The sequence below is a fragment of the Ranitomeya variabilis genome, chromosome 1 (genome assembly GCF_051348905.1).
Source record: "Ranitomeya variabilis isolate aRanVar5 chromosome 1, aRanVar5.hap1, whole genome shotgun sequence".
NCBI lineage: Eukaryota > Metazoa > Chordata > Amphibia > Anura > Dendrobatidae > Ranitomeya > Ranitomeya variabilis.
Genome location: NC_135232.1, coordinates 121,344,765 through 121,370,834, shown reverse-complemented (window position 1 = coordinate 121,370,834; position 26,070 = coordinate 121,344,765). Strand labels below are relative to the sequence as shown.

At 41.2% G+C, this 26,070-nt stretch overlaps 1 protein-coding gene across 3 annotated transcripts in view; it reads right to left on the bottom strand.

The window, feature by feature from the left end:
* Positions 1-25,997, bottom strand: part of XRCC4 (X-ray repair cross complementing 4) — a 422,379-nt gene extending 396,382 nt beyond the window's left edge. For 2 of the 3 annotated variants that reach the window (XM_077288609.1, XM_077288635.1), the window contains exon 1: positions 25,916-25,997. The gene's annotated coding sequence lies outside the window, so the exon portion shown is untranslated. The remainder of the gene's footprint in view (positions 1-25,915) is intronic. The other variant, XM_077288619.1, reaches the window with a different exon arrangement.
* Between the last annotated feature and the right edge of the window lie 73 nt (positions 25,998-26,070).

The following is a 26,070-nucleotide window of genomic DNA, read 5'->3' as shown; positions in this document are numbered from 1 at the left end:
GGGGTCATAACATTTGTGCAGCACTATATGGGGCAAATATCTTTATGGAGCATCTTATGGGGCCATAATTAACGTTTGTGCAGCACTATATGGGGCAAATATCTATATGGAGTATCTTATGGGTCCATAATAACGTTTGTGGAGCATTATATGGGGCAAGTGTCTGTATGGAGCATCTTATGGGGCCATAACGTTTGTGCAGCACTATATGGGGAAAATATCTTTATGGAGCATCTTATGGGGCCATAATCAACATTTGTGCAGCATTATATTGGGCAAATGTGTCTATGGAGTATCTTATGGGGCCAGTATTAACCTTTATGCAGGATTATATGGGGCATATTTTAATATGGAGCATCTTATGGGGCCATCATGAACTTTATGGAGCATTATATGGTGCTCCTGATTCAATATGGATATTCAAAAACAACCTACTGATATCTCAATTAATTTTACTTTTATTGGTATCTATTTTTTACTTTTGACATTTATCGGTAACTGCTGCATTTCCCACCCTAGGCACATACTCGAGTCATTAAGTTTTCCAGGTTTTTTGTGGCAAAATTAGGGGGGTCGGCTTATATTCGGGTCGGCTTATACCCGAGTATATATGGTAATTTATACAATGTGATTTTCCAGATTTTACTTTTTGATATTCTATCGCGCAATGTTAAAATTAACCTACCCTTAAAATTATAGACTGTTCATGTCTTTGTCAGTGGGCAAACTTACAAAATCAACAAGGGATCAAATAATTATTTCCTTCACTGTACCCTGTACTAAACTAAGGAAATCCTGAAAACGTGAGCTGAAAACCACTGCCCCAAGAGTCCTATAGATTAGATGTAGCGCCCCATATAAATGGTAACTGAAATGTCTCCTAAAAGCCATGAGATGAAAATGGTATGTCCAACGATAAAGGATTGGATGATGGGTGTGATAAAACCATGCATATGGAGATTACCACCTGCCCAGATGAAACATAACCTAAAGTCAGCCAGGGATCAACCTTTCTTGGCTCAATTAATTTGCATTACTTCCAAACAACTAGTACACTAGTAAGTTTCATGTATTGATATTGAATATTTTTGGAAGTGGAGAATCCTGTAAAGACTTTATTAAAACTGGGGTTACTGCTTGTTTAGTATGGAGGCTGTAATGCTGTAATGGATCCATCATTTGACCTTTCCAACCTGCCACGAACAGAGCCTATTGATTGAGGGGTTGTGCTATTTTATGCCAAAAAAACCTCAACATAAACAACCAAACACAAATGGGAACGCAACACACAAATAAGGTCACTGATCTGTAAGAAAAAAAAAAAAAAACTTATTCTGCACGGTTACAAAATAGATTCCTTTCCCCTATGAACACTGACACTCTGGCCATGCAGAACGGCGGTTTTAAAAAGTTGTTGAGGTTGAAATGATAAATCTTTTACTTAACGTGCACACTGTTATGATTCTCCATGCGTGTGGGCAGTCACGTGACCACTTGTAAATGATTTACATACCTGCGGCCACGTGCCGACCAGGTCATCTGACTGCTCGTAAATCATATACATGCGGTCACATGATCCCTCTCCCTCTCAAATAGGAAATACAGGGAAGTCATGACAGTGTCATTACCGGTAAGCTGTTTGCAGTAACACTGAGTGACTGCAGACTTTTCATTTTAGCCTAGTCAATCACTTTCATAATAAATAACAATATTATTTACCATATATACTCGTGTATAAGCTTTTTCAGCACATTTTTTTGTGCTGAAAATGCCCCCCTTGGCTTATACACGAGTCATTGTTTCAGAAGATGGCGGTGGAGGGGGAGGGGGGGGAGCAGCGGGTGACAAGATGCAGAAGGTGGCTGCTGCGGCTAAAGCCTGTGCCCGCTGCTAAAAAGAAATGAATTTTCACTGTACTTGCAGTGAACATTCAATTCTCTTATAGCGTGCGCACAGTGTCAGTAGGAGTCGCCGGCCTCAAAGCAGCTGCCAGGCTATCACTAGTGCCCGCTCATTAAGGTAATGAATATTCACCTCTCTCCACTCCTAAAGGCGTGGAGGTGAACATTCATTTCTCTTATAGCACGCACAGTGTCAGCAGCAGTCGCCGGCTTCAAAGCAGCTGCCGGGCTATCACAGGTGCCCGCTCATTAAGGTAATGAATATTCACCTCTCTCTACTCCTATAGGTGTGGAGAGAGGTGAATATTCATTACCTTAGTGAGCGGGGTCACATGATCGCTCGGCCGCAGGAGCTGCTGGCACCGGTACGGGATGCTGCGAGGGAGCGCAGGAAAGGTAAGAAGGATGTTTTTTTGGGGGGGTTTTATGCTAGTCTCATGTGGACCACACACACAAGTATGGGGATGAGGAAACATGCAGACAAGGATGGAAATACGGAGCCATGCACAGAAGGATGGGGATAAGGAGCCATGCACAGAAGGATGGGGATAAGGAGCCATGCACACAAGGATGGGGGTATGGAGCCATGCACACAAGGATGGGGATATGGAGCCATGCATACAAGGATGGGGAAAAGGAGACATGCATACCAGGATGGGGATGAGAAAGCACGCATACCAAAATAGAGATTAGGGGACAATGCATACCTGGCTTATACATGAGTCAATAATTTTTCCCAGTTTTTGAGGCAAAATTAGGTGCCTCGGCTTATACTTGGGTCGGCTTATACATGAGTATATATGATATACATATATATATGCCACCAACATATAGCACAGCACTGTACAATTGAGTGGGGACACATACAGACAAACACATTTCAAAGTGACACATAGTTTAACAGTTACAAGAGTGAGGGCCCTGCTCACAAGCTTACAATCTATAAGGATATAGGGGGATACAATAGGTACAACAGCCATCATTATAATATGGGTTTTCAGATAATGCTGCAGTATCTGGTCATAAGCCAGGATCTGTCTAAGTGCAGTTACCAAGTGCTATTGGGTGCATGGAGGATGTGGAGACAGATTAAAGGCCCCGTCTCACATAGCGAGATCGCTGCTGAGTCACTAGTTTTGTGACGCAACAGCGACCTCAGTAGCGATCTCGCTATGTGTGACAAGTACCAGCGATCAGGCCCCTGCTGCGAGATCGCTGGTCGTGTCAGAATGGCCTGGACCTTTTTTTGGTCGTTGAGGTCCCGCTGACATCGCTGAATCGGTGTGTGTGACACCGATCCAGCGATGTCTTCACTGGTAACCAGGGTAAACATCGGGTTACTAAGCGCAGGGCCGCGCTTAGTAACTTAATGTTTACCCTGGTTACCAGCGTAAATGTAAAAAAAAACAAACAGTACATATTCACCATCTGATGTCCGTCAGGTCCCTTGCCGTCGTCTGCTTCCTGCTCTGACTGACTGCCGGCCGGAAAGTGAGAGCAGATCACAGCAGTGACGTCACCGCTGCGCTCTGCTCTCACTGTACGGCGGCTCAGTCAGAGCAGGAAGCAGACGGCAAGGGACACCGAAAGGTGAGTATGTACTGTTTGTTTTTTTTGGTAACCAGGGTAAACATCGGGTTACTAAGCGCGGCCCTGCGCTTAGTAACCCGATGTTTACCCTGGTTACCCGGGTGCTGCAGGGGGACTTCGGCATCGTTGAAGACAGTTTCAACGATGCCGAAGTCGTTCCCCTGATCGTTGGTCGCTGGAGAGAGCTGTCTGTGTGACAGCTCCCCAGCGACCACACAGTGACAAAACAGCGACGCTGCAGCGATCAGCATCGTTGTCTGTATCGCTGCAGCGTCGCTGTGTGAGACGGGGCCTTTACAGGTGGGCCAGATTCTGAACAAAATGTAGAAAGAGGGAGCAGGGAAACGTTAGATTAGTGAAGTGAGGTGATAGGTCTGTCTAAAGATGCGCTTTTAAAGCACAATTAATAATGTGAAGCTAGGTATTAACTGGAGGTAGAGTATTCCAGGAAACAGGAGCGGGACAACAGAAGTCTTGGACAGTGAGAGGTTTGGATTCTGGAGGATGTTAGTTTTAGATCAGTTGCAGAACGCAGATCACAGGTAAGGAATTAGAGATATGTGAAAAAAAACTAAAAAATCCTGAATCCGTCTAAATGTGCAAACATTTAAAACATAGCTATTATTGTGGCCATTAAAAAAAAGTAAGAACCATGATAAAACCAGGGAAATAAGGAGGAAAAAAAGGGAGGGGGGCATAAGAGGACACGGATTTACGCATTTCAAACTGTAATCTCCCAATCCTCAGTTCATCGTGGTTTGTTCTTACATTTTTTAATGGCCACAATAAAAGTCGTGTTTTAAATTTTTTCACATTTAAATGGATGCTGGATTTTTTTCACATATGTCTATTACCTTACTTGTGATCTCCGTTCTGCAACTTTGCCTAGCTACCGATCTGGAGGCACATCGCTTTCACACTTGGTGAGCTGAACATTTTACCCCTCTCCCTTTCCTTTTTTTGTTACAGGGTGATATACCGTAGATGAGGGAGGAGATGTAGGGTGGTACAGAATTGTGGGAAACTTTGTGGGTAAGAGAGAAAAGTTTATATTGTACTCTGTAGTGGAAGGGTAACCAGTGCAGTAACTGGTACAGAGTGGAGGCATCGGTGTAGCGACTGGAGAGAAATAGGAACTTAGCTGCCGCTTCCAAAATGGATTGGAGAGGATAAAGTTTGGTAAGAGACCGATCTCTAGAGTGTTTTAGTAGTCCTGACGAGAATGAATGAGAGTCACAGTCAGGCCAATTTCACACTTGTATGTGCAATGAGAGAAACTTGCGCGAGTCTCTTGCATCAATACCCGGCATTGTCACCGGCACTCGGGACCGGAGTGTGTGGCTGCATGTATTTCTATACAGATGAACGCTCTGGTCCCGAACCGACGGCAACAGTTCCGGCATGCAAGTGTGACACCGGCCTGAGTTTTTGTAGTTTCAAAGGTGAGAAAAGGTCAGATTTTGGAGCGGTTTTTAAGATGCAGATGCTATGATCGAGTGAGAGACCGGACATAGAGTATAAAGGAAAGTTCTGTGTCAAATATAACCCTAAGACAGTGAGCGTGCTGCTTGGGAGTCATGGTTGAGCAATTGAAGGAAACTGCAATATCAGGTATAGGAAGGATAGTAGAAGGAGAACGCACAAGAAGTTCATGTTTAGAGAGATTCAGTTTCAGATAGAGGAAGGATACGATGTTAGAGACAGCAGACAAGCATTGGTATTTTGCAGTAATGCAGGGTTGAGCTCAGGAGATGATGTATATAGAGTGTCATCAGCATATGGATAGTACTGGAAACCAAAATTTGCTAATGGCTTGTCCAATAAGAGGCATTGTATAGAGAGAAGAGGAGGGGGCCTGGGACTGAACCTTGAGTAAGCCTGACAGTAAGGGGAAGAGAAGAGGAAGAAATGTCAGCAATAGATACAGAGCTAGGGGAAGACCCAAGAGAGATCAGTTTGTTTCAGGCCGAGAGAGAAAAGCATAGAGAGAAGGAGCTGGTGGTCTACAATGTCACATGCAGCAGAGAGCTCCAGAATCGGCAGGGAGTAGGGGCTATTATATGTACCTGTTGATAGATGGTTAGAGACTTCGGGAGGGCAGTTTTAGTAAAGTGTAAAGACCAGAAACCGGATTGCAAAGCAGGGAGCAATCTAAAAGACAGTGGTACTAACAACAGTATGGTTCGTCTTGCTAATCGGATAATGCATGCACTTCGGGACTGTAAATCTACATATTCTAGATTATTTCCCTTAATTCCACATTGCTATTTAAAACAATAGATGCACAGAGGTGATATTGAGTTATGTCATAGATTTCATACAACTGAGAGGGAATTATTTAAAGTGTAGTGACAGGATATCCAGGAACATCTGCTGTACCATAATGGGGCACTGTGCTGAAGTAAAAGATTTTACTGTCCTTGGCTTTAGTAATTTACGTGAATCTTCCAGTTTTATGGGTTCAGGAAACAGCTTTTGAAGACTTGACTTTTTCAGTGCTGGTTAAATGTATGACGATAACAGACATAAGATGCGTTGCTACAGGATTTAAGCTTTGGGATGGAAGATCTCCCGAATTCTACTCGTATACTAAGTATATGTACATGCATATATGTATTTATATGTATATACTGCTTATCAAGAGACTTTACATTTATTCCGATCTCACACATCAGTTTTTTTCTTATATGTGAAAAATAGGCGTCGTTTTTTCTATGTGCTGAACCCATTTTGTTCCGCATCTCAGATCTTACAATTCTTATTACACTCATTTTTCTTGAATAAAAAAAAGTATCCGTAGAACAGTAAGGCCCCCTACACACGTTCAGGAATTCATGCAGAAAATTCCTGTGAAAATCCAGACATTTCTGCTGGATTTCCGCATGAAAACCGCATGCATTTTTTAGCGCGTTTTTTTGCGCGGTTTTGACGTGGTTTTTCCCGGAAGATTCCCAATGCATTAGACAGTGGGAAAACCGCGAGAAAACCGCAAAATTAATGAGCATGTTCATTATTTTTCCGCAATGCGTTTTTCATGCGGAAAAACGCACATCATGTGCACAGAAATTGCGGATTTCATTAAAAATGATAGGATGCTTAATGTATGCAGATTATTTGCGGTTTTATAGCGTTTTTATAGCGCAAAAACGCTAAAAAACCGCAAATAATCTGCAACGTGTGCACATAGCCTAAAATGCGGACAGCACATGACTGAAATCCCTGTGCTAAGCGTCATTTTCATTTGGTCATTGACTTGAATTGGCGAGTTTGATCTGCAACACAGGTCAAAGTAGGACATATATACGGTAGGTTTGGGTTTTTTGTGGATGGGTCTAACTATTCCCAAAAATAATGGAGGGCACACATACCAAAAAGACTGGTGTGTGACACTGTCTTATCCACTCCTAAACTGAGCTTACAGATTCAAGTAATACTGTTTTCCTCTCCATCCTTCATAAAGAAAGGTAACAAAAAATAATTACAGCTCAGTATTACAATTATTACACAGCATTCTCACAGCCAGGAGTTCAGGGGATTTCCAGGAATTTCCAGGAATGCCCCATTAATAAAACAAAAGGATGCATTTACACTGGTATGAAAACTATATCCTTCTAGAACAAATTCTGTTCGCAAATTAGGGAAGGAATTTTTGTAAGATTTTAGCTCTGGTGTCTGTAATCTACAAATGTAGCTCTTGGCTACAATACAGACTGTAACTCATGGACAGGTAAATATAATAAAGGCAATGTATTCATGACATTACCCTACCTTTCACATATTCTATATTTAACATATAGCAATAGTAGACACGGCACTCTAGGCTTCTTGGAGGTGCTCAAGTTAGGTATCCAACCCGTCAATTATAAGCAATAAATTACTTGGCACTCAGGAGAACTTTTTGCAAAATAAGGAATTCGTTTATTCAGTGCATCCAGTTCAAAAATTTAAACGTTTTCGGTCTAATCACAAGACCTTCATCAGAAAGGTTTTTTGAGTACTGGAAGCCACAAGATATATGTATGGGCCCACTAAGGTGCCAATGTCAGATGGAGTCCAGGAGACAAAAGACGCCTTGGATCGCCTAGAGGTATAGGGGATAAGCGCTGCAGAAAGGCGAGGTACTCGCAGGGACAATAGCGCTGCTACCTCTGGAGGCATCGGTGCCGTACTGCAGTTCCGGGAGCAACGTGACCCCTGCAGTACGGCGCCGATGCCTCCAGAGGTAGCAGCGCTATTGTCCCTGCGAGTACCTCGCCTTTCTACAGCGCTTATCCCCTATACCTCTAGGCGATCCAAGGCGTCTTTTGTCTCCTGGACTCCATCTGACATTGGCACCTTAGTGGGCCCATACATATATCTTGTGGCTTCCAGTACTCAAAAAACCTTTCTGATGAAGGTCTTGTGATTAGACCGAAAACGTTTAAATTTTTGAACTGGATGCACCGAATAAACAAATTCCTTATTTTGCAAAAAGTTCTCCTGAGTGCCAAGTAATTTATTGCCTATATTTAACATAGTTTAATTGCATTTTTGCAAGAACAATAAAGTCCCAACCGTTGTGCTGCTCCAGAAGCCACAGAGGTGATTCCTCACTTGGGACTAGAATCGCTACTGGGAAACTGTCACTCAATACTGGAGTTTGGCAAAAAAACCATTACACTGTATCCTGTGGAAGTCAATGCACTGCGTGTGGATGTCAGTAGTTGCACCCGTTCCCCGGGGCAAGAACTGCTGCTTGCTCCAGGAAAAGACAAGGGATTTAATTTGGTCTTCCCTTATAAAAGGCCTTCACTTTCACATTACTCCGAAAATGCATTCATGGGCAAAACAAATAACAACTTGCAATGCATGCGTCCAAAGCTGGACTCTTGGCAATGAATAAATCCTTTTACTATCCAATACCTAAATGCCCGATGGACATGTTTTCTATATGAAACAAGCTACTAGTTTAGTTGCCCCAAACCTAGAGACAGGCTCCCGTTAAACATAAATGCTTTGTAATCTGTGCCCTCTGCATTATATTCTGTCAATGTACTCTCCTTGAGAATAGAAGCCACGATTCACATTCTTTTAAAGAAGGCAGAAGAAAAGCTGGATCTCTCTTCTATGTTGGCTCATCTCGACTCTAATAAAACCACTGATAACAGGGACTGCCAGTGCAAGTGATCAACATATAAGAACTGTTCCCTTATTCTGCCCTTCTTTACGAGAGAAGAATGGGAAGAGGAACATTAGCAGGTACCAAAGACAAAGCAAGTGCCGAGACTAGAGAGCTCATTCTTGATAAAAAGAATAGATTTGAGGTCGATTTTACTAGCATGACAACTACGTTACCGAAGTCCAGAGGAACCAAATCCCAATGTAACGTAATTCACTTGGTTTTTATTATACTCAACTTCTCAAGTTGAAGCACATTAAGGAGCAAATATATAGCTGGGTCTCTCCACGTGTCATGGTAAAACAACTTGGTGCCATAATGACTCAAGTATGAGGACTATCGGCCATTAATGGTGGATATTATAACGTGGCTCTAACAATGTGAACAATGGTACTATATGAACGGAATTTTACAAGGAAGGAGAAAACTGTTAACAGACAAGAAACATGTTATGAGGTGTCAAAAGGTCGTGTCCTACATTTATAACTGTCTTCTAAGTGCATGAAATATGCTGGAGGGTTAATGTGACACAACACTGCAAGAGGTCAAGGAGCAAAGAGAATCTTCTTTCCAAAGTGCTCCAGATTGTTGACCTTTCTTTTGCAGTAATGGAACATTTTGCCGCTGAATGAATTACGGAGATGCACAATTCAACATTTCATCATAATAGAAGTTATTAGGAAGCGCACTAGGCTGTGGCCTTCGTGTCTTTCTCCTTGGATCTTTTTTAAAAGCAGAATTAGTGTAAAAACCTAGACAATCCTTATTCAAGCCATTACAAAGCTTCATTCAAGTCCCCAGTTGAAAGCATGCACAACTTTAGAAAGCATTTATAGAAAAATGGTGGAGGCAAATGATCCTTTTAACTTAGGAAAAATTTTGTAAATATTATTTTGGAATGATTAAAAAAAGACTTACGAGGTTGATTCATTAAGTACTACTGGTGTGCACAACGGGAATGGTGGGGTAAAATGCACCAAATTCATTAAGCGTGCAATCCATTTAATACTTCTCCACTAGGTGACAGGAGTAATATTTTGAGAGTAAGTTACATTATCAAAGTGGCATAACTTTTTTTTACAACAGAATTTTTATTAAAATTTTCCATATATTATTACTTACAAGAAAAATAAAGGCATAAAATCAAAGTAATTAATGTAAGACGAGCAGAATGTGTACCACCTCTATCCATTAGAGTACCGTAGTTATCATTTAACAAAAATGGAGTCTACTCACAAATCTTATTCTTAAACAACTGCATAAACCTCCGCAGCAGCATGATTTACGGCGTTAGACAACCTGAACACATGCAGGGATTACCTGTTTATTAGGTAATCCCCACATGTATTCAGGCTGTCTGAAACCCGCAAATCATGCAGCTGCGGGGACTCAAACATAATATACGAGAACACCCAAGATACTCGGAGACCACCAGAGCATGATCGGAAAACTTGAGTAAGGAGCACACTTGCTCATCACTAGAAATAAGTATTTGATCCCTTACTGATTTGTAAGTTTGGCCACTGACAAAGACAAGAACAGTCTATAAGTTTAAGGGTAGGTTAATTTTAACATTGAGGCTATGTGCACACATTGCGGAATTGCCACGGAAATTTCCGCGGCAATGCCTTAACTCCCTGCCGCGGGAAATACGCATGCGGAATTGGCATGTGTATACCTGCTAAACACTAGCATTTTGCAAGCGTAATTAGCTTGCAGAATGCTAGCGTTTTCCAAGCGATCTGTAGCATCGCTTGGAAAAATGATTGACAGGTTGGTCACACTTGTCAAACATAGTGTTTGACAACACAAATAAATGTCAGTTGGTTTATTTATACATACGGCTACTCGATCATAAGCTGTTTAAACTGGAGAAAGGTGAGTCATATTACGCCTGGATATATAAAAAAATATCCTTTATTGAGATTATGCAACCAATAGAAATCTTTTTTTGAAACAATTGTACATATAATAAATGGTAAATTCACAAGGTTATTATAAAGTGACTAACAAGGTGCAACCCATAAACCGGGACACAAGAAAGGACACTAGTGATCAAAACAGTACATGGTATCCAACGAATACCCGCAAAGAAGGCCCAATGTTACAGCACATAACAGGGTGCAGTACTCTTTACAAGGCTATTTGCCAAAATAAATACCACCATCATGCGCCACATCAATGCTGCCCATGCTAAATGTATTGAAAAAAGTAAAGGGGCCCCCTGAGGAAGCGGCACATGTGAACGCGAAACGCGCGTTGGGGTACGGGACGGGGACCCAGTCTGGACACTCCATTACAAATGGGTAATTAGCTTATTTACTTTTTTCAATACATTTAGCATGGGCAGCATTGATGTGGCGCATGATGGTGGTATTTATTTTGGCAAATAGCCTTGTAAAGAGTACTGCACCCTGTTATGTGCTGTAACATTGGGCCTTCTTTGCGGGTATTCGTTGGATACCATGTACTGTTTTGATCACTAGTGTCCTTTCTTGTGTCCCGGTTTATGGGTTGCACCTTGTTAGTCACTTTATAATAACCTTGTGAATTTACCATTTATTATATGTACAATTGTTTCAAAAAAAGATTTCTATTGGTTGCATAATCTCAATAAAGGATATTTTTTTATATATCCAGGCGTAATATGACTCACCTTTCTCCAGTTTAAATAGTGTTTGACAAGTGTGACCAACTTTTTACTTTTGATGCTGCCTATGAAGGCTTGGAACAGCTCAAGATCCAAAGCACAGGGCGATACGTACATTCTGCTTAGATTCAACCAAATGCAGGAAGACTGATTGCAAGGAGCTTCACAGTACAGATGGACCATGACTCAAAACATACTGCGAAAGCAACCGAGATTTTTATAGCAAAAAAATTAATATTCTGCAATGGCCGAGTCAATCACTAGATCTCATCCCCATTAAGCATGCATTTCATAAGCTTAAGGCAGAAAGACCCACTAACAAGCAAAAACTGAAGTCATTTTAATAAAAAAAATAGTTGCCTGCAGATCCCAAATCACGAGGATTCAATCACTGTCCAAATATTTCTGGACCTAACTGTATTTAAACAAGCACTCATTTTTTTCACCTTATTGTATTCACTGCCACGTACTTCAGACTCCATCTAAATTCAACTATGCTCTGCTATAAATCTCATCAAGTATCATCACAGCATCGTGTCACCAGCTAGCGTCAGTAGCACCTGTCTGCTGGAATGGCACTGCGATTACGCTTCCTTCTAATTTCCATCAAATAATCTTATATAAGTGTAAAGTCAGGAGGCTGAACAGTCCTGCATTACAATCGTGAGACAGGAGGTGTGAAATCATCATCATTATCTGTAACAGGAGCTTATGTCCCTACTGTGGAAAACTTCTCTGGTACAGTCCATTCATTTTCATCATACAGGATGTTCTGGCGACTGAGTTGGTAACCCACATCGGAGAAAATAAACTCACATGACCTAACTGATGAGAAGTACACAACGAATGTCCAGATAGAAAAAAAGTAACACTAGCACAATTATCTATATAGAGGAACTATTGATGTAACAAATTAAGATGAAATAACATGGAGTGCCACTTTAAACAAATTAGAAAAAAGTTAGTAAAGTGTGTTAACATTGTTGTTATATTCATTATTCATCTAAGAGAATAAATGTGTACGAGCTCCACAACAACCCCAAAATATACAAAACGGAACAGTCAAAAAAGTTTATTTTTTTAATTTATAATGTATGCAAATAAAAAGCCAACTCGTGTGTTTTATGATATGGCACAAATGTATATGGCCTGTAAAACAACCTATCTTTTTGCAAGAAAATATGGGAAACAGATGTCAGATAAACAGAACACTGACGTGAAAGGCAAGATTTATCCAAATACAATTTCTTGTAAAGCTGTACGGCACCGCAACACACACATTAACAAGCTAAGCATAAATTAAATAACCATAGGGTGGCGAGAATAGGAACGTTTGATGCCTGATCCTTGTAAGAAGTTGTCCTGGAGTATAATAGCCATGTTCTATTATGCCAATTAAAAGATAAGCACAACTGTACATTTTCTGTTAATGTACATGAGTGTACTCAGGAGTTCTGCATGGGAAAGATCTCAAATGTACATCTAATGAAAATGTTATTGATGGGCATTATTAGAAAGTACTTATAAAAGCAAGCAATTTCCAAATTACTAATTAAAATTATGCATCATTCACCTGAGAACAACACTTATTTTTCACTGTTTACAGCTTGTTGCCTAGGATACCGGCTGAACATGTGCAGTGCTTACAAGGTCTTGTCTAGTGAGCTTGTGAGTGCTGCTCTGAAGCGAGTCAGGAAACATGTTGTTAGCGCTGGCTCCAAGCCATCCTCAGTGAAACTCCTCAGAGCACACAGTTCAGGCCGGAGGAGTAATAATGATGCTTGCCCTCTCTGTCACTCAAGCAGGAGAATCCACTTCACCCCAGGAAGCAGGAATTTGGAAGAATGGGTGGCAGTGCGCTCCTATGAAGAATGGGTGAGACAAACCCTTTCATTCATATCCTGTCTGTAGTCTACTGCTCCCTATAAGGTGAGAGACAGTGCTGCCATGCTGCTCAGACAATCTCCACACCAGCTTAGGGAAAGTCTGCTCCTCCACATATTTTTGGAGGTCTCCTCATGAGATAACTGTAGGTCTGCCCAGTTATAGCTGTGCAGTCCTCTGTATCCCATCGCTCCACTCGTCTTTATGATCAATGTATCGAGAGCACAGCATACAATCAAACTTCATCCTCCTTACAGCCTACACAACTCTTGAGCCTTGAGGGATAAGGACAAGCCTCAACACTACCCAAGGAGACTAGAGGTCTTTAAAATGAACTCCTTCTCTACTTTAAATAACCAGATATACTGACTTAAAGCATATCAATTGGTTAAGATGACTTTTCAGAATAAATGACTTGTACCCAGTTATCCCCTCTCTAGGCGTTATCCCTAATCAGTTGTCTCTGAGATAGTGGATGGAGACTAGCTGCATGCAGGCAGTCCGGTGGATCACTTATTAGGACTGCTGTTTTTCACTGGAGATGTGGGTTCAAATCCCATCAAGGACAAATCTGCAATGATTTTGTATGTTCTCCCTGTGTGGGTTTCTCCGGGTTCTCCAGTTTCCTCTCACGCTCCAAAGACATACTGATAGGAAACTTAGAACGTGAGCCCCAATGGGGACAGTGATGATAATGTCTGTAAAACACTGCGGAATATCAAAGGGAATAGGACCCCCCAACAGCGATGACCTATCCTAAGCATAGCCAACAAAGATTTTAGCTCTGGAAAACATCTAGTTCAAGCTTTAACAAAACAAGTTTCCATATTTTCTAGTCAATATACAGTACAGACCAAAAGTTTGGACACACCTCATTTAAAGATTATTCTGTATTTTGATGACTATGAAAATTGTACATTCACACTGAAGGCATCAAAACTATGAATTAACACATGTGGAATTATATACTTAACAAAAAAGTGTGAAACAACTGAAATTATGTCTCATATTCTAGGTTCTTCAAAGTAGCCACCTTTTGCTTTGATGACTGCTTTGCACGCTTTTAGCATTCTCTTGATGAGCTCCAAGAGGTAGTCACCCGGAATGGTTTTCACTTCACAGGTGTGCCCTGTCAGGTTTAATAATTGGGATTTCTTGCCTTATAAATGGGGTTGTGTTGGGCAGAAGTCTGGTGGATACACAGCTGATAGTCCTACTGAATAGTCTGTTAGAATTGGTATTATGGCAGAAAAAAGCAGCTAAGTAAAGAAAAATGAGTGGCCATCATTACTTTAAGAAATGAAGGTCAGTCAGTCCGAAATATTGGGAAAACTTTGAAAGTGTCCCCAAGTGCAGTGGCAAAAACCATCAAGCGCTACAAAGAAACTGGCTCACATGAGGACCACCCCAGGAAAGGAAGACCAAGAGTCACCTCTGCTTCTGAGGATAAGTTTATCCAAGCCACCAACCTCAGAAATCACAGGTTAACAGCAGCTCAGATTAGAGACCAGGTCAATGCCACACAGAGTTCTAGCAGCAGACACATCTCTACAACAACTGTTAAGAGGAGACTTTGTGCAGCAGGCCTTCATGGTAAAATAGCTGTTAGGAAACCACTGCTAAGGACAGGCAACAAGAAGAGACTTGTTTGGGCTAAAGAACACAAGGAATGGACATTAGACCAGTGGAAACCTGTGCTTTGGTCTGATGAGTCCAAATTTGAGATCTTTGGTTCCAACCACCGTGTCTTTGTGAGACGCAGAAAAGGTGAACGGATGGACTCTACACTGTGTGCAGAATTATTAGGCAAGTTGTATTTTAGAGGATTATTTTTATTATTGATCAATAACCATGTTCTCAATCAACCCAAAAGACTCATAAACATCAAAGCTTAATATTTTTGGAAGTTGGAGTGGTTTTTTTTTAGATTTGGCTATCTTAGGAGGATCTAGGTAACTATTACTGCGCAGAATTATTAGGCAACTTAATAAAAACCAAATATATTCCCATCTCACTTGTTTATTTTCACCAGGTAAACCAATATCACTGCACAAAATTTAGAAAAACATTTCTGACAAGCAAAAACAAAACCCAAAAAATTAGTGACCAATATAGCCACCATTCTTTATGATAACACTCAACAGCCTTCCATCCATAGATTCTGTCAGTTGATTGATCTGTTTACGATCCACATTGTGTGCAGCAGCCACCACAGCCTCCAAGACACTGTTCCGAGAGGTGTACTGTTTTCCCTCCCTGTAGATCTCACATTTTATGAGGGACCACAGGTTCTCTATGGGGTTCAGATCAGGTGAACAAGGGGGCCATGTCATTATTTTTTCTTCTTTGAGACCTTTACTGGCCAGCCTCGCTGTGGAGTAGTTGGAGGCATGTGATGGAGCATTGTCCTGCATGAAAATCATGTTTTTCATGAACGATACCGACTTCTTCATGTACCACTGCTTGAAGAAGTTGTCTTCCAGAAACTGGCAGTAGGTCTGGGAGTTGAGCTTCACTCCATCCTCAACCCGAAAAGGTCCCACAAGTTCATCTTTGATGATACCAGCCCATACCAGTACCCCACCTCCACCTTGCTGGCGTCTGAGTCGGAGTGGAGCTCTCTGCCCTTTACTGATCCAGCCTATGGCCCATTAAGAGTCACTTTCATTTCATCAGTCCATAAAACCTTTGAAAAGTCAGTTTTAAGATATTTCTTGGCCCAGTCTTGACGTATTATCTTATGGTTCTTGTTCAAAGGTGGTCGTTTTTCAGCCTTCCTTACCTTGGCCATGTCCCTGAGTATCGCACACCTTGTGCTTTTTGTTACTCCAGTAACGTTGCAGCTCTGATATATGGCAAAACTGGTGGCAAATGGCATCTTGGCAGCTTCACGCTTGATTTTCCTCAATTCATGGGCAGTTATTTTGCGCCTTTTTTGCCCAACACGCTTCTTGCGACCCTGTTGGCTATTTGCCATGAAATGCTTAATTGTTCGGTGATCACGCTTCAAAAGTTTGGCAATTTCAAGACTGCTGCATCCCTCTGCAAGACATCTCACAATTTTAGACTTTTCAGAGCCCGTCAAATCTCTCTTCTGACCCATTTTGCCAAAGGAAAGGAAGTTGCCTAATAATTAAGCACACCTTATATAGGGTTTTGATGTCATTAGACAACACCCCTCCTCATTACAGAGATGCACATCACCTGATTTACTTAATCGGTAGTTGGCTCTCAAGCCTGAACAGCTTGAAGTAGGACAACATGTTTGAAAAGTATCATGTGATCAAAATACAACTTGCTTAATAATTCTGCACACAGTGTACATGCCTGGTTCCCACCGTGAAGCATGGAAGAGGAGGTGTGATGGTGCGGGGGTGCTTTGCTGGTGACACTGTTGGGGATTTATTCAAAATTGAAGGCATACTGAACCAGCATGGCTACCACAGCATCTTGCAGCGGCATGTTATCCCATCTGGTTTGCGTTTAGTTGGACCATCAATTATTTTTCAACAGGACAATGACCCCAAACACACCTCCAGGTTGTGCAAGGGCTATTTGACCAAGAAGGAGAGTGATGGTGTGCTACGCCAGATGATCTGCCCTCCACAGTCACCAGACCTGAACCCAATAGAGATGGTTTGGGGTGAGCTTGACCGCAGAGTGAAGGCAAAACGGCCAACAAATGCTAAGCATCTCTGGGAACTTCTTCAGGATTGTTGGAAGACCATTCCCGGTGACTACCTCTTGAAGCTCATCATGAGAATGACAAGAGTGTGCAAAGCAGTCATCAAAGCAAAAGGTTGCTACATTGAAGAACCTAGAATATACATAATTTCAGTTGTTTCACACTTTTTTGTAAAGTATATAATTCCACATGTGTTAATTCATAGTTTTGATGCCTTCAGTGTGAATGTACTATTTTCATAGTCATGAAAATACAGAAAAATCTTTAAATGAGAAGGTGTGTCCAAATTTTTGGTCTGTACTGTATACATTAAAATCTGATTAAAAAAAACTCAATTCTAAACATACTGTGTATTTTCCAAGCGCCTTGTCTTGGAACAACATAGGTTTTTAACTCTGCGAATAAAATATCAAGCGCTGTTGCAAGACATTATTTATAAGGTGAGCACAAAGCGTTTTCTAATAGTGGAAGCCTGGAAATAATGAAGTGTCACCAAAATAGTTCTCGAAATTCAATATCTCTATTTAGTTTTAAAAAAAAAGAGAGAGAAGCAGAGACTATCCGACTTCCAGTTTAGATACCTGCAGGGATAGTAACTCCACTGCATAGCAGTCCCGTGGGCTATAAGATTCATTAACCCGGGAATTGAATAGACAGAAAGTCTGGCAAGAGCTTCCTCGCTCACGTCTCTCCACTTGATGACAGGATACTTATTTTTTGGGCCACACAGAAGCTGTAAGAGACCTGTGAAGCTGAAGGCAAATGGTTATCAGGTCCATGAGAGCAACAGTGTTTTGGGTCGTTGCCTCAGTTTGGGGAATTATATTCCCTCTGCCAATACTTGTAATAAACTTCTGGTAATCGGATACTTGCACAGGGGCTCAGTGAACTCAATGGGTTTTTCAGAGCTATCCGTAGCCATCAATCTTCAAAAATGAAAGAGTCTAATATAGTGTTTAACATTAGAATAGAAACTCTACATAAAATAATACTGTACCTTATCTAGTCTACCTTGAAGAAACATGTGCTTTCCTGAACCACATCCATCGGCTAAATGAAGATTTCTTGCACAAAAAGCATCAGAAAAAAACGCAGCATTTATGACGCATGGGAACATGGTTTCCGGAAAAGTTATGTCATACAAATAAGTCCTTTCTAAATGCTCTTTACAATCAAATTCATGCAATTCCCATTGGGATTTTTAATTAAATAATATAATAATTGTATTTACATAGCGCCAACATATTCCGCAGCACTTTACAAATGAGTGTGGACAGGATTTTGCAGGCCACAAACTACCATTTTTCTATCTCTGCACCCATCATGAATTGGTCCTAGAACTATAATGTCACATTCCTTCTATCCAACATGAACTTCCCGGGAGAACCCCATAACTAGATAATTAAAAGTGGACCTCTGAAAGTCCATGCAGTTGCTGATGTAATAGATGAAACCGTTTGATGTAGGATTTATATATAAAACGTGCCTCTAATGACCAGTTTTCTGTAACTTTTGGCTGCTCCTAAAGCTCTGTGTTCAGCTATAACTTATTATATGACGTTGGGGCTTCTTGTTCCTTTCTGTGACCAAGTGTCTGTAGGGCGTCATTGGTAAGGCCTCCTAATAGCTACCGAAAAAAGTAAAGAAATGGAAATATTGCAATATTACTTGAGAAGAGAGGTTTTTCTCACTAGTCCACAAGCAAGATGACAGTGAACGAACAATGAGTTCAATACATTTCTTTAAGCTCTTCCAAGGAGGCACATGCATAGATGAAGGACTTCTGCATAACAGATGGTGAGCCAAATATTTCCTCCAACTAGTAACCCATGGCCAGAAGACGAGCCCCAGTCTGTTATCACAATGTTGTTAACCTGCAAAGAGGTTTTACAGTTGGTTTGTGTGGGAGCATTAAGGCACGCTCACAGTAGTCTTCTCAAGGGCATGCTAAACATCCTCAAACAGCTGTTATCCATCTTTACAACTAACAGATATTTTACAGCTGTAAAGTCATGGCACGCATTCATTTAGGAAATGTGATCACACAAAATGTTCTAAAAGCTGCTTTCTCTTTAAGTCACCCCTTTCGAAGGTGGAGCAACCCCATGGTGAGGACAGTTGTATTCTCACTGCTAGGAAATCACTGGCTGCTCATGGTATGATGACGGACTCCTGTGCATCCAAGCTGAATGTGAGACTTCAATTAGTATTTCTATCCTTGGGTCAGTTAGTCTAGAGGCCTGGGTAATTATAGGGCTCAGCTCACACAAGTGGCACGGCTCCTGTTCAACACTGAGCCTTTATTGCTAAGTTTACCAGCAATCCTTGATGGACCAACTGACTTTAATGGGGTCTCATGACGTCCTGGTATTTTTGACAGAAGAATATTAAAATCGACTAACTTGAATAACATTGTCATTGTGACAATTCCACTAATTAAGGGATGGGATATAGTATTCAGCAAGTCAGTTGTCAGGTAAAGAAACTGACGAGTTGACAGCAGGAAAAATGGGTGAGTGCAAGGAACACAGATTCTTAGACAAGGGCCAAACTGTCATAACTAGACATCTGAAAAATGGTAGATGTAAGGTGCTACCCTGATAGGGTTTCTTGCATCCATTCATTGATGCAAATGGGGAGCAAACAGTAGCTACACATCTCAGGCTGAGTACAAACCTTGCAGCTGCAGTTTCTATTTTTATTAAATCGAGGCAAACACTGCATAAAAACACAGCCTCAGCACTCAGAATTGATGCAAACGCTAAAAAAAAAACCGTGAAATTCCAGGTTGTGAGGTAGCAAAACACGAAAAATGCCAAAGGGGTGAATATATTCGCAAGCCACTGTAATAGGAGCCTCCAATGTAACAAGTCAGACGTAAAGTTTCAAAGCAGGTTCACCAAGTGCTGAGGAGTATGGCGTCTAAAAATCACCAACGCCCTGCTGACTCAATAACCGGCGTCTATACCTCCTCTGGCATTAACATCAGCGTAAAAAGATGCCAGGAGGAAATGACAAGCCTGTCTGCCTTGGGCCAAGGATAAGGTTTGGTGGAGAAGGGGTACAGCTATGGGGTAGTTTTTCAGAGGTCAGCCTACAACCCCTAATTCCAGTGAATGTCACACTTTTCATAACCTGAATGCTCTTTATTGTTGGGCCATTTCTCTTCCAATGGGGGTTATCCCTGTAAAATCTGATAATTACACTAGAACAGTTTCAAGAGGTGGTTGAAGCTTTTTTGGAAATATTTTATATACAAATGTTTTTTAAATATGTTTTCTATTGATTTCAAAGAGAACACAAAGATAAAAAGCATTTAACTTTTGTGATCACTTTTCAATATTTCCTAAGATGGCAGCACACTCATTTCCATTACACCTTGCAAACCTTGAATGTGTTGTATCAAAAAGCAGTAGACATAATGGATGTGAGTATAATTGTAGGATCAGACTACACAGGTCTTGTTTGTAGTCTGTCACCATGGAGAGACAATGTCTACACACATACGAGATTATTCTCTGCCAGAAAGCCACAATTTCTTGAAGCTTGCCTCCATTGAAAAACAAAAATGCAACAGTACTCCTAATTCCTTATGAAAAACACAAAAATTGAGCTTGGATTAAGTTGGTATACATGCAGCACATCCACTGAGGGAGTTACAGACAAAATTCCCTCAATATCATTTAAATTTTCTTCACTATAACAGTGTCAAGATCGCTATAAAATCCTACCTCAGCGCAGGTATTATCAATAGGGAATTAAAAACTTTTGAGAAACTCCTAGCCCAACAGAAACCTTCAAAAGGGGTACTAACCAAAATCTACCAAATAATCATAATCAACTCAACCCCAATCAAACGGGCCTTCATTTCTAGTTGGGAAAAAGATCTGGGTATCAATCTACAAGACGGGGAAGTAGACCAAATCTATAACAACTCACATGGCCCATCAAGCTGCATCAGAGTACAGGAAAATTCATACAAAATTGTCACCAGATGGTACACCACCCCAATCCTATCCCACCTTTGGTATCCTAACTCCACGGCCACCTGCTGGAGATGTTCTAAAGAAATAGGGACTTTTTTACACATGTGGTGGTCATGCGATAACATACAAGTCTTCTGGAAGGTAATTTTGACATACATAACTAAGATTTGCAAATTACTAGGCCCTCCGTCTATGTCACTTATCTTCCTGAACTGGTCAGGGGATAATGCCAAATATAGAAATAAATCTTTACTTACATTTTTGCTTGCAGTAGCCAAACTGCTTATCCCCTCCCACTGGCTATCCAGGGACTGTCCAAGCCTATCAGATTGGGTACATAAGGTAGACCAACTCTACTATATAGAGGAAATCATTGCATATACTTATTTCTCACAAGATAAATTCCTCAAACCCTGGGCCCCATGGAAAGCTTTTAGAGTGAATGATGAATACCTGACAATCACAAATCACCAATGAAATTTTTAAGATTTCAAATATTTAAAGACCTAACCACAAATATCCTGATCGGACTCCTGATATTTTCCGTATTTTCTTCACAATTCGGCGGACATCACCCCCACTTGAGGTGAAAATTCCCTACCACGCTATTCCCCATCCTTCTCTTCTCTTCTTCCTTACTTTACCTTTCAAGATCGCAAAAGGCGTTACAACCTTGATGCTCTATTATCGTGCCAAATGTAATCATTTATTTATCCTAATCTGTTTCGGATAAGCTGTATTCCAAATATCTTAGGAATATTCATGTTAAATATTAGTTTCTACTGGTTTTGTCTCAAAATGAGTCACCGATTACATCAAGAATTCACCTGTTTCTGAAAACAACTGTATTTATGACATGTTTCTTACATTAAACCTAATAAAAAGATGTTTAAAACATGCAGCACATAAACGCATGTTCACATTGGCCATAAAGTGCACAAAACCTACAAGAAACAAAATGAGCAAAAAACCCGGGGCGTGGCCTCCCTCTCCTAAGCTGGAAATTACATTTAAAAGCTTCCCCAGACTAGTGTCCATAGATTGGGACTTGGTCCTTTTGTCTGTCCTTACTGACACACTGAGGTCAACTCTTACACATGGTAAGGTTTTTAACCCCTTAATGACAGCCAATATGTCTTTTAACTGACCTGAGATATAAGAGAATATCCTCCCCATACAGGTGACAATCCCTCAGCTGTTGACTGTACACAATAGCTGACAACTTGCTGTATCGGCCACAATCAGTGTTTGCACCTTCCAAATCTGTTTAACCCCTTAGATGCTGCTGTCAATAGTGACTTCATCATTATAAATGGTTAACAGAGTGTGGGGGCTTACTCTTTAACCAAACTGGTACCCTCAGATCATTATTTTGTGGTCTTGATGTTTGCAATGGCAATTCACGACCAAATAGCGGCCTTACAGTCTGACGGCTGTAGTAATCTGTTCAGAAGTTAGCGACATTTAGGTGGTAAAAATACACATTTTCATTTCTGTCATACCACTTTGCATTAATTCCTGTAAAGCACCTGAAGGGTTAATAAACTACCTGACAGCAGTTTTCAATATGTCAGGGGGTGCTGTTTTTAAAATGGTATCACGTTTGGGGGTTTCCCAATATATGGGACCAATAAGTCACTTCCAACATGGATAAGTCCCTAAAAAAATAAATGTTGTAAATTTCCTTGAAAAAATGAAAAATTGCTGCAACATTTTTAAACCTCCTAAAATGCTAACAAAATAAAAGAACATTTTACAAATGGTGCTGATGTAAAGCCGACATGTGGGAAATGTTATTTATTAATAGTTGGCTGTGGTATGACCATCTAAATTAAAGGGATAATCATTCAAATTTAGAAAATTGCTAATTTTTTAACATTTTTCTCAAATTTTTTATAAATAAACACAAAACATATTGACTTAAATTTACCATTATCATAAAGTATAATGTATCATGAAAAAACAATCTCAAAATCACAGGGATTTGTTAAAGCGTTCCAGAGTTATTACCACATAAAGTGACACTGGTCAGATTTCAAAAATTTGGCTCCGTCACTAAGGGGTTAATATTAAACAGGGTAGGACTGTCCCGATCAGAGCACCTTAACAATGGTGGGATGGCTTTTATGCTATTTTTGATCAAAAACAGTATTACCAAGAACCCTGAGTTACTTATTTAGTTAACTGTGTTGCCTCCAATAAGGCGCCCATTGAATTTTGTTGATCTTTATGTCTCTGTACAAGCTTATATCAATTGTTTTTTTTCATGGATGTGATTGATACGTGGCTATGAAAACAATCATGCAATACATCATACCATGCTTGGTTCTTTTTTAGACGTACCTTCTTCTTACGGAGGCACTATATGACAGCACTCAGACCTCTTATGGTTATATAACACAGGACTAAAAGAACTTCTTGCAGAAGTATGGGGGCACAGAGAAATGTTTTTAGATAGCCTCAAAAGGTCTTAGTCAAGGAATGAAAACCAGTGACCATCGTGTTCATTTACGGAAATAGCATGAGCACCTCTACAATATGAGCAGCCCGAAACTGGGCTGGAGCACTAGTATTGCCACGTGTGAAGAAAAGGAGATAACCGGTGACCCCCAGATCTACAGTAATAGGTATCTTAAAGGAATTTATCACTTTTAGAAAAATGTAATGTAAAAATAATGATATAAGACCAAACAAAAAAAAACAAAAGAAAATCAGAAGCTTCCAAACACATGACATCATCATATGGGCACCCCAGAACTGTTTAAAGGCATAGTGATCTTATTGTTTGTGAACTTTTGACTTTGCAGTAAGTAATAAAAATGACTTAAACATTTTCTCTCTCTCATTATTCTGGCATTTGGCAAATATTAAAGGGAACCTGTCACCCCCAAAATGGAAGTTGAGCTGCTGCCACCGGCATCAGGGTCTTATCTACAGCATTCTGGAATGCTGTATATAAGCCCCTGATGTATCCTGAAAGATGAGTAAAAGAGGTTAGATTATACTCACCTGGGGGGCCGATGCGATCCGATGGGCGTCGTGGTCTGGCCCGGGGCCTCCCATCTTCTTACGGTGACGTCCTCTTCTTGTCTTCACACTGCGGCTTCGGCGCAGGTGTACTTTATCTGCCCTGTGGAGGACACAGCAAAGTACTGCAGTGCGCAGGAGCCGGGAAAGGTCAGAGAGGCCCAGCACCTGCTCATTGCAGTACTTTGCTCTGCCCTCAACAGGACAAAGTACGCCTGCGCCGGAGCTGCAGCGTGAAGACAAGAAGAGGACGTCACCATAAGAAGATGGGAGGTGCCGGACCGGACCGCCCCTGAGTGAGTATAATCTAACCTCTTTTTCTCATCTTTCAGGATACATCGGGGGCTTATCTACAGAATGCTGTAGATAAGCCCCTGATGCTGGTGGGCTTAGCTCAACTTCCATTTTGGGGTGACAGGTTCCCTTTAATAATTATGGTAATCCTAACTGACCTAAAACATGAAAGGTTTATTCTGATTTCATGGCAGATATTAAGAGAAACACGCAGATGTGTCTTTTTATATACTGTAGGTAAAATTCTGGTTTCAACTGTATATTCATTCATTCAAAGCAGATTTTTTTTTCAGACTTTTGTGAATGGAGACTGCAGAGATCCATGCACATGCTACAGAAAAAATGTACCAGAAATGTCCTACCCTTGATGTTCACATGTCTGGATTTTGTGCAGACTGACTAGCCCTCAAAAAATCAGACATAAGTGTTTCTGATACGAGTCATGGATAAAAATGACCCATCCAAGTCAATGGGTCTGTAATATCGGGGGCAGCACAAACATGGCATCATGGAGACTCGGTCATTTATATACATTTGGACCAAGAAAAATACAAGGAAAGACTAGAAGCAATGGGATGAAACTGAGTGGGAGGAGACACAGATTAGATATTAGAAAAAAAATTTGATAGTTAGGGTGATCAATAAGTGGAACAGGCTGCCACGAGAGGTGGTGAGTTCTCCTTCCATGGAAGTTTTCACACAGAGGCTGGACAGACATCTGTCTGGGATGATTTAGTGAATCCTGCCTGGTAGGACCAGATGACCCAGGAGGTCCCTTCCAACTCTACCATTCTATGATTCCATTTGTAGTGAAAAATCACTGAAAAAAGCGATGACAAAAACTGACACTGATGAGTAACGGTCCGTGTTATTACATCTGACAACAATCAGCTTTTACACTGAGGGATTCTCACCATTGAGGGTTTCCTGATAATTGTGCAGTGTAAACAGGCTGCCGATCATTCCATGAATGAGAAAAACTCTTCATCAGGTGTACCGGCCTTTTATGCTGCACAAGAGATCATCGCTCTCTGTAGCACACCATCACGTGAAGACAGGACTAGTGCTGCCGAGAATGACGGATCAGTTTACCGCCGCAGCCATTTAGTGCCGCCAGACTTGCAGCATTAAACTGAAGATCAGTAATTATCTACCGGTCGGCGGTCACTTAGCAGCCTCATTACACTGGCAGTGTGCTCTACAGATCCGTAATGTCGCACTGTGCACATAGACTATTACTGTTCTCGGCAGCACAAGTCCTGTATACACAAGATGATACGCCGCCGAGAACAACGATCTTTTCTGCAGCACAATTTACCATCTCACCAGACAATCAAGTGTTTTGCTCATTCCCCGGCAGCCAGTTTCCAATACGAGCAGCATGAAGCCAGCGGCCTAGGAATGGTGCAGCATAATGCACTGAGCCGCCATACTGCTGATAGAGTCATGCACAGAAGCTATTATGGCGCCTGCATACAGTGCAGCGCGGTACAGAGGCTCCTCCATGCCACCTATGGCTATCTGCGTAGTACAGGGGGGCAGACATAGTCATGTATGAATATTCGCACTGTTATGGGAGACCTGTGAAGAGGGGGTCATGGTGAATAGTTGCCCCTAACCTCTCCCGGGTATAGAGGGGCTGTGGGTGCCCTTGTTTGGGCACGGCCTGGCAGCACCGGCGGTATACACGAGCCAGGCTTCTCACACTTATACCGCCGCACACATTGTCATTACTCCTACCTCACTGGCCAAAGAAACTCTCCGCTTCCGACATAAAGCACGATTTTCATTTCCAGCCAATCAAAATTCAGCGCGAAATTACGTCACTGCACATAGTAACAAAGGGAAGATGCTTACATATCAGGAGTCTGCTACCACGGAGTGTCAAGCCGAAC